Source organism: Hydractinia symbiolongicarpus, chromosome 3, assembly GCF_029227915.1.
Source record: "Hydractinia symbiolongicarpus strain clone_291-10 chromosome 3, HSymV2.1, whole genome shotgun sequence".
Taxonomy (NCBI): Eukaryota; Metazoa; Cnidaria; class Hydrozoa; order Anthoathecata; family Hydractiniidae; genus Hydractinia; species Hydractinia symbiolongicarpus.
Genome location: NC_079877.1, coordinates 36,069,923 through 36,082,136, shown reverse-complemented (window position 1 = coordinate 36,082,136; position 12,214 = coordinate 36,069,923).

The window sequence follows — 12,214 nt, the reverse complement described above, 5'->3', positions numbered from 1 at the left end:
TTTTGAAATTATTTCTTCATCACTAAAACGCATGAGACTTGTAGTTTTCAAAAATATTTTTATTTTTGATGAGACGCTGAATAAAAGAAGTTTAATCGCCGGTAAACGAAAACCGCGATTTCCCGTAAATCCCAGACTCGGCACGTATAGTCAAAAGTATACAAAGAAAGTAGCCAGGGAGTAAACTCATTTCCCGAACGATTTTTTAAATTATTTTTTCACCACTAAAACGCATGAGACTTGTAGTTTTCAGAATTGTTTTCATTTTTGATGAGACGCTGAATAAAAGACGTTTAATCGCCGGCAAACGAAAACCCGCGATTTCCCGTATATCCCGGACTCGGCCCGTATAGACAAAAGTATGCAAAGAAAGTACCCAGGGAGTAAACTCATTTCCCGAACGATTTTTTTAAAAATTATTTTTCCACCACTAAAACGCATTAGACTTGTAGTTTTCAAAAATGTTATCATTTACGCTTAATGAAAGAGCTTGAATCGCCAGCAAACGAAAACCCGCGATTTCCCGTAAATCCCGGGCTTGGCCCGTATAGTAGAATGTATACAAAGAATGTACCCAGGGAGTAAACTCATTTCCCGAACGAATTTTTAAATTATTTTTTCACCATTAGAACGCATGAGACTTGTAGTTTTCAAAAATGATTTCACTTTTGATGAGACGCTGAATAAAAGACTTTTAATCGCCGGCAAACGAAAACCCGCGATTTCCCGTAAATCTCGGACTCGGCCTGTATAGTCAAAAGTGTACAAAGAGAGTACCCAGGGAGTAAACTCATTTCCCGAACGATTTTTTAAATTATTTCTTCATCACTAAAACGCATGAGACTTGTAGTTTTCAAAAATATTTTTATTTTTGATGAGACGCTGAATAAAAGAAGTTTAATCGCCGGTAAACGAAAACCGCGATTTCCCGTAAATCCCAGACTCGGCACGTATAGTCAAAAGTATACAAAGAAAGTAGCCAGGGAGTAAACTCATTTCCCGAACGATTTTTTAAATTATTTTTTCACCACTAAAACGCATGAGACTTGTAGTTTCTAAAAATGTTTTCATTTTTGATGAGACGCTGAATAAAAGAAGTTTAATCGCCGGCAAACGAAAACCCGCGATTTCCCGTATATCCCGGACTCGGCCCGTATAGACAAAAGTATGCAAAGAAAGTACCCAGGGAGTAAACTCATTTCCCGAACGATTTTTTTAAAAATTATTTTTCCACCACTAAAACGCATGAGACTTGTAGTTTTCAAAAATGATTTCACTTTTGATGAGACGCTGAATAAAAGACGTTTAATCGCCGGCAAACGAAAACCCGCGATTTCCCGTAAATCCCGGACTCGGCCCGTATAGCCAAAAGTATAAAAAGAAAGTACCAAGGGAGTAAACTCATTTCCCGAACGATTTTTTTAAAAATTATTTTTCCACCACTAAAACGCATGAGACTTGTAGTTTTCAAAAATGTTATCAGTTTTGATGAGACGCTTAATGAAAGAGCTTGAATCGCCAGCAAACGAAAACCCGCGATTTCCCGTAAATCCCGGGCTTGGCCCGTATAGTAGAATGTATACAAAGAATGTACCCAGGGAGTAAACTCATTTCCCGAACGAATTTTTAAATTATTTTTTCACCACTAGAACGCATGAGACTTATAGTTTTCAAAAATGTTTTCATTTTTGATGAGACGCTTAATGAAAGAGGTTTAATCGCCGGCAAACGAAAACACGCGATGTCCCGTAAATCCTGGGTTTCGCCCGTATAGTCGAATGTATACAAAGAAAGTACCCTGTGAGTAAACTCATTTACAGAACGATTTTTTAAATTATCTTTTCACCACTAAAACGCATGAGACTTGTAGTCAAAAGTATACAAAGAAAGTACCCAGGAAGTAAACTCATTTCCCGAACGATTTTTTAAATTATTTTTTCACCACTAAAACGCATTAGACTTGTAGTTTTCAAAAATGTTTTCATTTTTGATGAGACGCTTAATGAAAGAGATATAATCGCCGGCAAACAAAAACACGCGATTTCCCGTAAATCCCGGGCTTGGCCCGTATAGTCGAATGTATACAAAGAAAGTACCCTGTGAGTAAACTCATTTCCAGAACGATTTTTTAAATTATCTTCTCACCACTAAAACGCATGAGAATTGTAGTTTTCAAAATTGTTTTCATTTTTGATGAGACGCTGAATAAAAGAAGTTTAATCGCCGGCAAACGAAAACCCGCTATTTCCCGTAAATCCCGGACTCGGCCCGTATAGTCAAAAGTATACAAAGAAAGTACCCAGGGAGTAAACTCATTTCCCGAACGATTTTTTAAATTATTTTTTCACCACTAAAACGCATGAGACTTGTAGTTTTCAAAAATGTTTTCATTTTTGATGAGACGCTGAATAAAAGTAGTTTAATCGCCGGCAAACAAAAACCTGCGATTTCCCGTAAATCCCGGACTCGGCCCGTATAGCCAAAAGTATACAAAGAAAGTACCCTGTGAGTAAACTCATTTCCAGAACGATTTTTTAAATTATCTTCTCACCACTAAAACACATGAGACTTGTAGTTTTCAAAAATGTTTTCATTTTTGATGAGACGCTTAATAAAAGTAGTTTAATCGCCGGCAAACGAAAACCTGCGATTTCCCGTAAATCCCGGACTCGGCCCGTATAGTCGAATGTATACAAAGAAAGTACCCTGTGAGTAATCTCATTTCAAGAACGATTTTTTAAATTATCTTTTCACCACTAAAACGCATGAGACTTGTAGTTTTCAAAAAAGATTTCACTTTTGATGAGACGCTGAATAAAAGACGTTTAATCGTCGGCAAACGAAAACCCGCGATTTCCCGTAAATCCCGGACTCGGCCCGTATAGTCAAAAGTACACAAAAAAAGCACCAAGGGAGTAAACTCATTTCCCGAACGATTTTTTAAATTATTTTTCCACCACTAAAACGCATGAGACTTGTAGTTTTCAAAAATGTTATCATTTTTGATGAGACACTTAATGAAAGCGCTTGAATCGCCAGCAAACGAAAACCCGCGATTTCCCGTAAATCCCGGGCATGGCCCGTATAGTAGAATGTATACAAAGAATGTACCCAGGGAGTAAACTCATTTCCCGAACGAATTTTTAAATTATTTTTTTACCACTAGAACGCATGAGACTTGTAGTTTTCAAAAATGTTTTCATTTTTGATGAGACGCTTAATGAAAGAGGTTTAATCGCTGGCAAACGAAAACACGCGATTTCCCGTAAATCCTGGGTTTCGCCCGTATAGTCGAATGTATACAAAGAAAGTAACCTGTGAGTAAACTCATTTACAGAACGATTTTTTAAATTATCTTTTCACCACTAAAACGCATGAGACTTGTAGTCAAAAGTATACAAAGAAAGTACCCAGGGAGTAAACTCAATTCCCGAACGATTTTTTCAATTATTTTTTCACCATTAAAACGCATTAGACTTGTAGTTTTCAAAAATGTTTTCATTTTACATGAGACGCTTAATGAAAGAGGTTTAATCGCTGGCAAACGAAAACCCGCGATTTCCCGTAAATCCCTGGCTTGGCCCGTATAGTCGAATGTATACAAAGAAAGTACCCTGTGAGTAATCTCATTTACAGAACGATTTTTTAAATTATCTTTTCACCACTAAAACGCATGAGACTTGTAGTTTTCAAAAATGATTTCACTTTTGATGAGACACTGAATAAAAGACGTTTAATCGCCGGCAAACGAAAACCCGCGATTTCCCATAAATCCCGGACTCAGCCCGTATAGTCAAAAGTACACAAAGAAAGTACCAATGGAGTAAACTCATTTCCCAAACGATTTTTTAAATTATTTTTCCACCACTAAAACGCATGAGACTTGTAGTTTTCAAAAAAGTTATCATTTTTGATGAGACGCTTAATGAAAGCGCTTGAATCGCCAGCAAACGAAAACCCGCGATTTCCCGTAAATCCCGGGCTTGGCCCGTATAGTAGAATGTATACAAAGAATGTACCCAGGGAGTAAACTCATTTCCCGAACGAATTTTTAAATTATTTTTTCACCACTAGAACGCATGAGACTTGTAGTCAAAAGTATACAAAGAAAGTACCCAGGGAGGAAACTCATTTCCCGAACGATTTTTTAAATTATTTTTTCACCACTAAAACGCATTAGACTTGTAGTTTTCAAAAATGTTTTCATTTTACATGAGATGCTTAATGAAAGAAGTTTAATCGCCGGCAAACGAAAACCCGCGATTTCCCGTAAATCCCTGGCTTGGCCCGTATAGTCGAATGTATACAAAGAAAGTACCCTGTGAGTAATCTCATTTCCAGAACGATTTTTTAAATTATTTTTTCACCACTAAAACGCATGAGACTTGTAGTTTTCAAAAATGATTTCACTTTTGATGAGACGCTGAATAAAAGACGTTTAATCGCCGGCAAACGAAAACCCGCGATTTCCCGTAAATCCCGGACTCGGCCCGTATAGTCAAAAGTACACAAAGAAAGTACCAAGGGAGTAAACTCATTTCCCGAACAATTTTTTAAATTATTTTTCCACCACTAAAACGCATGAGACTTGTAGTTTTCAAAAATGTTATCATTTTTGATGAGACGCTTAATGAAAGCGCTTGAATCACCAGCAAACGGAAACCCGCGATTTCCCGTAAATCCCGGGCATGGCCCGTATAGTAGAATGTATACAAAGAATGTACCCAGGGAGTAAACTCATTTCCCGAACGAATTTTTAAATTATTTTTTCATCACTAGAACGCATGAGACTTGTAGTTTTCAAAAATGTTTTCATTTTTGATGAGACGCTTAATGAAAGAGGTTTAATCGCTGGCAAACGAAAACCCGCGATTTCCCATAAATCCCGGACTCAGCCCGTATAGTCAAAAGTACACAAAGAAAGTACCAATGGAGTAAACTCATTTCCCAAACGATTTTTTAAATTATTTTTCCACCACTAAAACGCATGAGACTTGTAGTTTTCAAAAAAGTTATCATTTTTGATGAGACGCCTATTGAAAGCGCTTGAATCGCCAGCAAACGAAAACCCGCGATTTCCCGTAAATCCCGGGCTTGGCCCGTATAGTAGAATGTATACAAAGAATGTACCCAGGGAGTAAACTCATTTCCCGAACGAATTTTTAAATTATTTTTTCACCACAAGAACGCATGAGACTTGTAGTCAAAAGTATACAAAGAAAGTACCCAGGGATTAAACTCATTTCCCGAACGATTTTTTAAATTATTTTTTCACCACTAAAACGCATTAGACTTGTAGTTTTCAAAAATGTTTTCATTTTACATGAGACGCTTAATGAAAGAAGTTTAATCGCCGGCAAACGAAAACCCGCGATTTCCCGTAAATCCCTGGCTTGGCCCGTATAGTCGAATGTATACAAAGAAAGTACCCTGTGAGTAATCTCATTTCCAGAACGATTTTTTAAATTATTTTTTCACCACTAAAACGCATGAGACTTGTAGTTTTCAAAAATGATTTCACTTTTGATGAGACGCTGAATAAAAGACGTTTAATCGCCGGCAAACGAAAACCCGCGATTTCCCGTAAATCCCGGACTCGGCCCGTATAGTCAAAAGTACACAAAGAAAGTACCAAGGGAGTAAACTCATTTCCCGAACGATTTTTTAAATTATTTTTCCACCACTAAAACGCATGAGACTTGTAGTTTTCAAAAATGTTATCATTTTTGATGAGACGCTTAATGAAAGCGCTTGAATCGCCAGTAAACGAAAACCCGCGATTTCCCGTAAATCCCGGGCTTGGCCCGTATAGTAGAATGTATACAAAGAATGTACCCAGGGAGTAAACTGATTTCCCGAACGAATTTTTAAATTATTTTTTCACCACTAGAACGCATGAGACTTATAGTTTTCAAAAATGTTTTCATTTTTGATGAGACGCTTAATGAAAGAGGTTTAATCGCTGGCAAACGAAAACACGCGATTTCCCGTAAATCCTGGGTTTCGCCCGTATAGTCGAATGTATACAAAGAAAGTACCCTGTGAGTAAACTCATTTACAGAACGATTTTTTAAATTATCTTTTCACCACTAAAAGGCATGAGACTTGTAGTCAAAAGTATACAAAGAAAGTACCCAGGGAGTAAACTCATTTCCCGAACGAATTTTTAAATTATTTTTTCACCACTAGAACGCATGAGACTTATAGTTTTCAAAAATGTTTTCATTTTTGATGAGACGCTTAATGAAATAGGTTTAATCGCCGGCAAACGAAAACACGCGATTTCCCGTAAATCCTGGGTTTCGCCCGTATAGTCGAATGTATACAAAGAAAGTACCCTGTGAGTAAACTCATTTACAGAACGATTTTTTAAAATATCTTTTCACCACTAAAACGCATGAGACTTGTAGTCAAAAGTATACAAAGAAAGTACCCAGGGAGTAAACTCATTTCCCGAACGATTTTTTAAATTATTTTTTCACCACTAAAACGCATTAGACTTGTAGTTTTCAAAAATGTTTTCATTTTACATGAGACGCTTAATGAAAGAGGTTTAATCGCCGGCAAACGAAAACTCGCGATTTCCCGTAAATCCCTGGCTTGGCCCGTATAGTCGAATGTATACAAAGAAAGTACCCTGTGAGTAATCTCATTTCCAGAACGATTTTTTAAATTATCTTTTCACCACTAAAACGCATGAGACTTGTAGTTTTCAAAAATGATTTCACTTTTGATGAGACGCTGAATAAAAGACGTTTAATCGCCGGCAAACGAAAACCCGCGATTTCCCGTAAATCCCGGACTCGGCCCGTATAGTCAAAAGTGTACAAAGAAAGTACCAAGGGAGTAAACTCATTTCCCGAATGATTTTTCAAATTATTTCTGCATCACAAGAACTAATGAGACTTGTAGTATTCAAACATGTTTACATTTTTGATGGGACGCTGAATAAAAGAAGTTTAATCGCCGGCAAATGAAAACCCGCGATTTCCCCTAAATCCCGGACTTGGCCCGTATAGTCAAAAGTATAAAAAGAATGTACCCAGGGAGTAAACTCATTTCCCGAACGATTTTTTAAATTATTTTTTCACCACTAAAACGCATGAGACTTATAGTTTTCAAAAATGTTTTCATTTTTGATGAGACGCTTAATGAAAGAGGTTTAATCGCCGGCAAACGAAAACACGCGATTTCCCGTAAATCCTAGGTTTCGCCCGTATAGTCAAATGTATACAAAGAAAGTACCCTGTGAGTAATCTCATTTCCAGAACGATTTTTTAAATTATCTTTTCACCACTAAAACGCATGAGACTTGTAGTTTTCAAAAATGATTTCACTTTTGATGAGACGCTGAATAAAAGACGTTTAATCGCCGGCAAACGAAAACCCGCGATTTCCCGTAAATCCCGGACTCGGCCCGTATAGTCAAAAGTGTACAAAGAGAGTACCAAGGGAGTAAACTCATTTCCCGAATGATTTTTCAAATTATTTCTGCACCACAAGAACTAATGAGACTTGTAGTATTCAAACATGTTTACATTTTTGATGGGACGCTGAATAAAAGAAGTTTAATCGCCGGCAAATGAAAACCCGCGATTTCCCTTAAATCCCGGACTTGGCCCGTATAGTCAAAAGTATAAAAATAATGTACCCAGGGAGTAAACTCATTTCCCGAAGGATTTTTTAAATTATTTTTTCACCACTAAAACGCATGAGACTTATAGTTTTCAAAAATGTTTTCATTTTTGATGAGACGCTTAATGAAAGAGGTTTAATCGCCGGCAAACGAAAACACGCGATTTCCCGTAAATCCTGGGTTTCGCCCGTATAGTCGAATGTATACAAAGAAAGTACCCTGTGAGTAATCTCATTTCCAGAACGATTTTTTAAATTATCTTTTCACCACTAAAACGCATGAGACTTGTAGTTTTTAAAAATGATTTCACTTTTGATGAGACGCTGAATAAAAGACGTTTAATCGCCAGCAAACGAAAACCCGCGATTTCCCGTAAATCCCGGACTCGGCCCGTATAGTCAAAAGTGTACAAAGAGAGTACCAAGGGAGTAAACTCATTTCCCGAATGATTTTTCAAATTATTTCTGCACCACAAGAACTAATGAGACTTGTAGTATTCAAACATGTTTACATTTTTGATGGGACGCTGAATAAAAGAAGTTTAATCGCCGGCAAATGAAAACCCGCGATTTCCCCTAAATCCCGGACTCGGCCCGTATAGTCAAAAGTATAAAAAGAATGTACCCAGGGAGTAAACTCATTTCCCGAACGATTTTTTAAATTATTTTTTCACCACTAAGACGCATGAGACTTGTAGTTTTCAAAAATGTGTTCATTTTTGATGAGACGCTTAATGAAAGAGGTTTAATCGCCGGAAAACGAAAACACGCGATTTCCCGTAAACCCCGGACTCGGTCCGTATAGTCGAATGTATACAAAGAAAGTACCCTGTGAGTAAACTCATTTCCAGAACGATTTTTTAAATTACCTTCTCACCACTAAAACGCATGAGAATTGTAGTTTTCAAAATTGTTTTCATTTTTGATGAGACGCTGAATAAAAGAAGTTTAATCGCCGGCAAACAAAAACACGCGATTTCCCGTAAACCCCGGACTCGGTCCGTATAGTCAAATGTATACAAAGAAAGTACCCTGTGAGTAAACTCATTTCCAGAACGATTTTTTAAATTATTATTTCACCACTAAAGCCCATGAGAATTGTAGTTTTCAAAAATGTTTTCATTTTTGATGAGACGCTGAATAAAAGTAGTTTAATCGCCGGCAAACGAAAACCTGCAATTTCCCGTAAATCCCGCACTCGGCCCGTATAGTCAAAAGTATACAAAGAAAGTACCAAGGGAGTAAACTCATTTCCCGAACGATTTTTTAAATTATTTTTTCACCACTAAAACGCCTGAGACTTGTAGTTTTCAAAAATATTTTCATTTTTGATGAGACGCTGAATAAAAGAAGTTTAATCGCCGGCAAACGAAAACCCGCGATTTCCCCTAAATCCCGGACTCGGACCGTATAGTCAAAAGTATACAAAGAATGTACCCAGGGAGTAAACTCATTTCCCGAACGATTTTTTAAATTATGTTTTCACCACTAAAACGCATGAGACTTGTAGTTTTCAAAAATGTTTTCATTTTTGATGGGACGCTGAATAAAAGAGGTTTAATCGCCGGCAAACGAAAACATGCGATTTCCCGTAAATCCTGGGCTTGGCCCATATAGTCGAATGTATACAAATAAAGTACCCTGTGAGTAAACTCATTTCCAGAACGATTTTTTAAATTATCTCTTCACCACTAAAAAGCATGAGACTTGTAGTTTTCAAAAATGTTTTCATTTTTGATGCGACGCTGAATAAAAGAAGTTTAATCGCCGGAAAACAAAAACCCGCGATTTCCCGTAAATCCCGGACTCGGCCCGTATAGTCAAAAGTATACAAAGAAAGTGCTCAGGGAGTAAACTCATTTCCCGAACAATTTTTTAAATTATTTTTCCACCACAAAAACGCATGAGACTTGTAGTTTTCAAAAATGTTTTCATTTTTCATGAGACGCTTAATGAAAGAGGTTTAATCGCCGGCAAACGAAAACCCGCGATTTCCCGTAAATCCCTGGCTTGGCCCGTACAGTCGAATGTATACAAAGAAAGTACCCTGTGAGTAATCTCATTTCCAGAACGATTTTTTAAATTATCTTTTCACCACTAAAACGCATGAGACTTGTAGTTTTCAAAAATGATTTCACTTTTTATGAGACGCTGAATAAAAGACGTTTATTCGCCGGCAAACGAAAACCCGCGATTTCCCGTAAATCCCGAACTCGGCCCGTATAGTCAAAAGTGTACAAAGAAAGTACCAAGGGAGTAAACTCATTTCCCGAATGATTTTTCAAATTATTTCTGCACCACAAGAACTAATGAGACTTGTAGTATTCAAACATGTTTACATTTTTGATGGGACGCTGAATAAAAGAAGTTTAATCGCCGGCAAAAGAAAACCCGCGATTTCCCCTAAATCCCGGACTCGGCCCGTATAGTCAAAAGTATAAAAAGAATGTACCCAGGGAGTAAACTCATTTCCCGTACGATTTTTTAAATTATTTTTTCACCACTAAAACGCATGAGACTTATAGTTTTCAAAAATGTGTTCATTTTTGATGAGACGCTTAATGAAAGAGGTTTAATCGCCGGAAAACGAAAACACGCGATTTCCCGTAAATCCCGGGCTTGGCCCGTATAGTCGAATGTATAGAAAGAAAGTACCCTGTGAGTAAACTCATTTCCAGAACGATTTTTTAAATTATCTTCTCACCACTAAAACGCATGAGAATTGTAGTTTTCAAAATTGTTTTCATTTTTGATGAGACGCTGAATAAAAGAAGTTTAATCGCCGGCAAACGAAAACCCGCTATTTCCCGTAAATCCCAGACTCGGCCCGTATAGTCAAAAGTATACAAAGAAAGTACCCAGGGAGTAAACTCATTTCCCGAACGATTTTTTAAATTATTTTTTCACCACTAAAACGCATGAGACTTGTAGTTTTCAAAAATGTTTTCATTTTTGATGAGACGCTGAATAAAAGTAGTTTAATCGCCGGCAAACGAAAACCTGCGATTTCCCGTAAATACCGGACTCGGCCCGTATAGTCAAAAGTATACAAAGACAGTACCAAGGGAGTAAACTCATTTCCCGAACGATTTTTTAAATTATTTTTCCACCACTAAAAAGCATGAGACTTGTAGTTTTCAAAAACGTTATCATTTTTGATGAGACGCTTAATGAAAGAGCTTGAATCGCCAGCAAACAAAAACCCGCGATTTCCCGTAAATCCCGGGCTTGGCCCGTATATTCGAATGTATACAAAGAATGTACCCAGGGAGTAAACTCATTTCCCGAACGATTTTTTAAATTATGTTTTCACCACTAAAACGCATGAGACTTGTAGTTTTCAAAAATGTTTTCATTTTTGATGGGACGCTGAATAAAAGAGGTTTAATCGCCGGCAAACGAAAACATGCGATTTCCCGTAAATCCTGGGCTTGGCCCATATAGTCGAATGTATACAAATAAAGTACCCTGTGAGTAAACTCATTTCCAGAACGATTTTTTAAATTATCTCTTCACCACTAAAAAGCATGAGACTTGTAGTTTTCAAAAATGTTTTCATTTTTGATGCGACGCTGAATAAAAGAAGTTTAATCGCCGGAAAACAAAAACCCGCGATTTCCCGTAAATCCCGGACTCGGCCCGTATAGTCAAAAGTATACAAAGAAAGTGCTCAGGGAGTAAACTCATTTCCCGAACAATTTTTTAAATTATTTTTCCACCACAAAAACGCATGAGACTTGTAGTTTTCAAAAATGTTTTCATTTTTCATGAGACGCTTAATGAAAGAGGTTTAATCGCCGGCAAACGAAAACCCGCGATTTCCCGTAAATCCCTGGCTTGGCCCGTACAGTCGAATGTATACAAAGAAAGTACCCTGTGAGTAATCTCATTTCCAGAACGATTTTTTAAATTATCTTTTCACCACTAAAACGCATGAGACTTGTAGTTTTCAAAAATGATTTCACTTTTTATGAGACGCTGAATAAAAGACGTTTATTCGCCGGCAAACGAAAACCCGCGATTTCCCGTAAATCCCGAACTCGGCCCGTATAGTCAAAAGTGTACAAAGAAAGTACCAAGGGAGTAAACTCATTTCCCGAATGATTTTTCAAATTATTTCTGCACCACAAGAACTAATGAGACTTGTAGGATTCAAACATGTTTACATTTTTGATGGGACGCTGAATAAAAGAAGTTTAATCGCCGGCAAAAGAAAACCCGCGATTTCCCCTAAATCCCGGACTCGGCCCGTATAGTCAAAAGTATAAAAAGAATGTACCCAGGGAGTAAACTCATTTCCCGTACGATTTTTTAAATTATTTTTTCACCACTAAAACGCATGAGACTTATAGTTTTCAAAAATGTGTTCATTTTTGATGAGACGCTTAATGAAAGAGGTTTAATCGCCGGAAAACGAAAACACGCGATTTCCCGTAAATCCCGGGCTTGGCCCGTATAGTCGAATGTATAGAAAGAAAGTACCCTGTGAGTAAACTCATTTCCAGAACGATTTTTTAAATTATCTTCTCACCACTAAAACGCATGAGAATTGTAGTTTTCAAAATTGTTTTCATTTTTG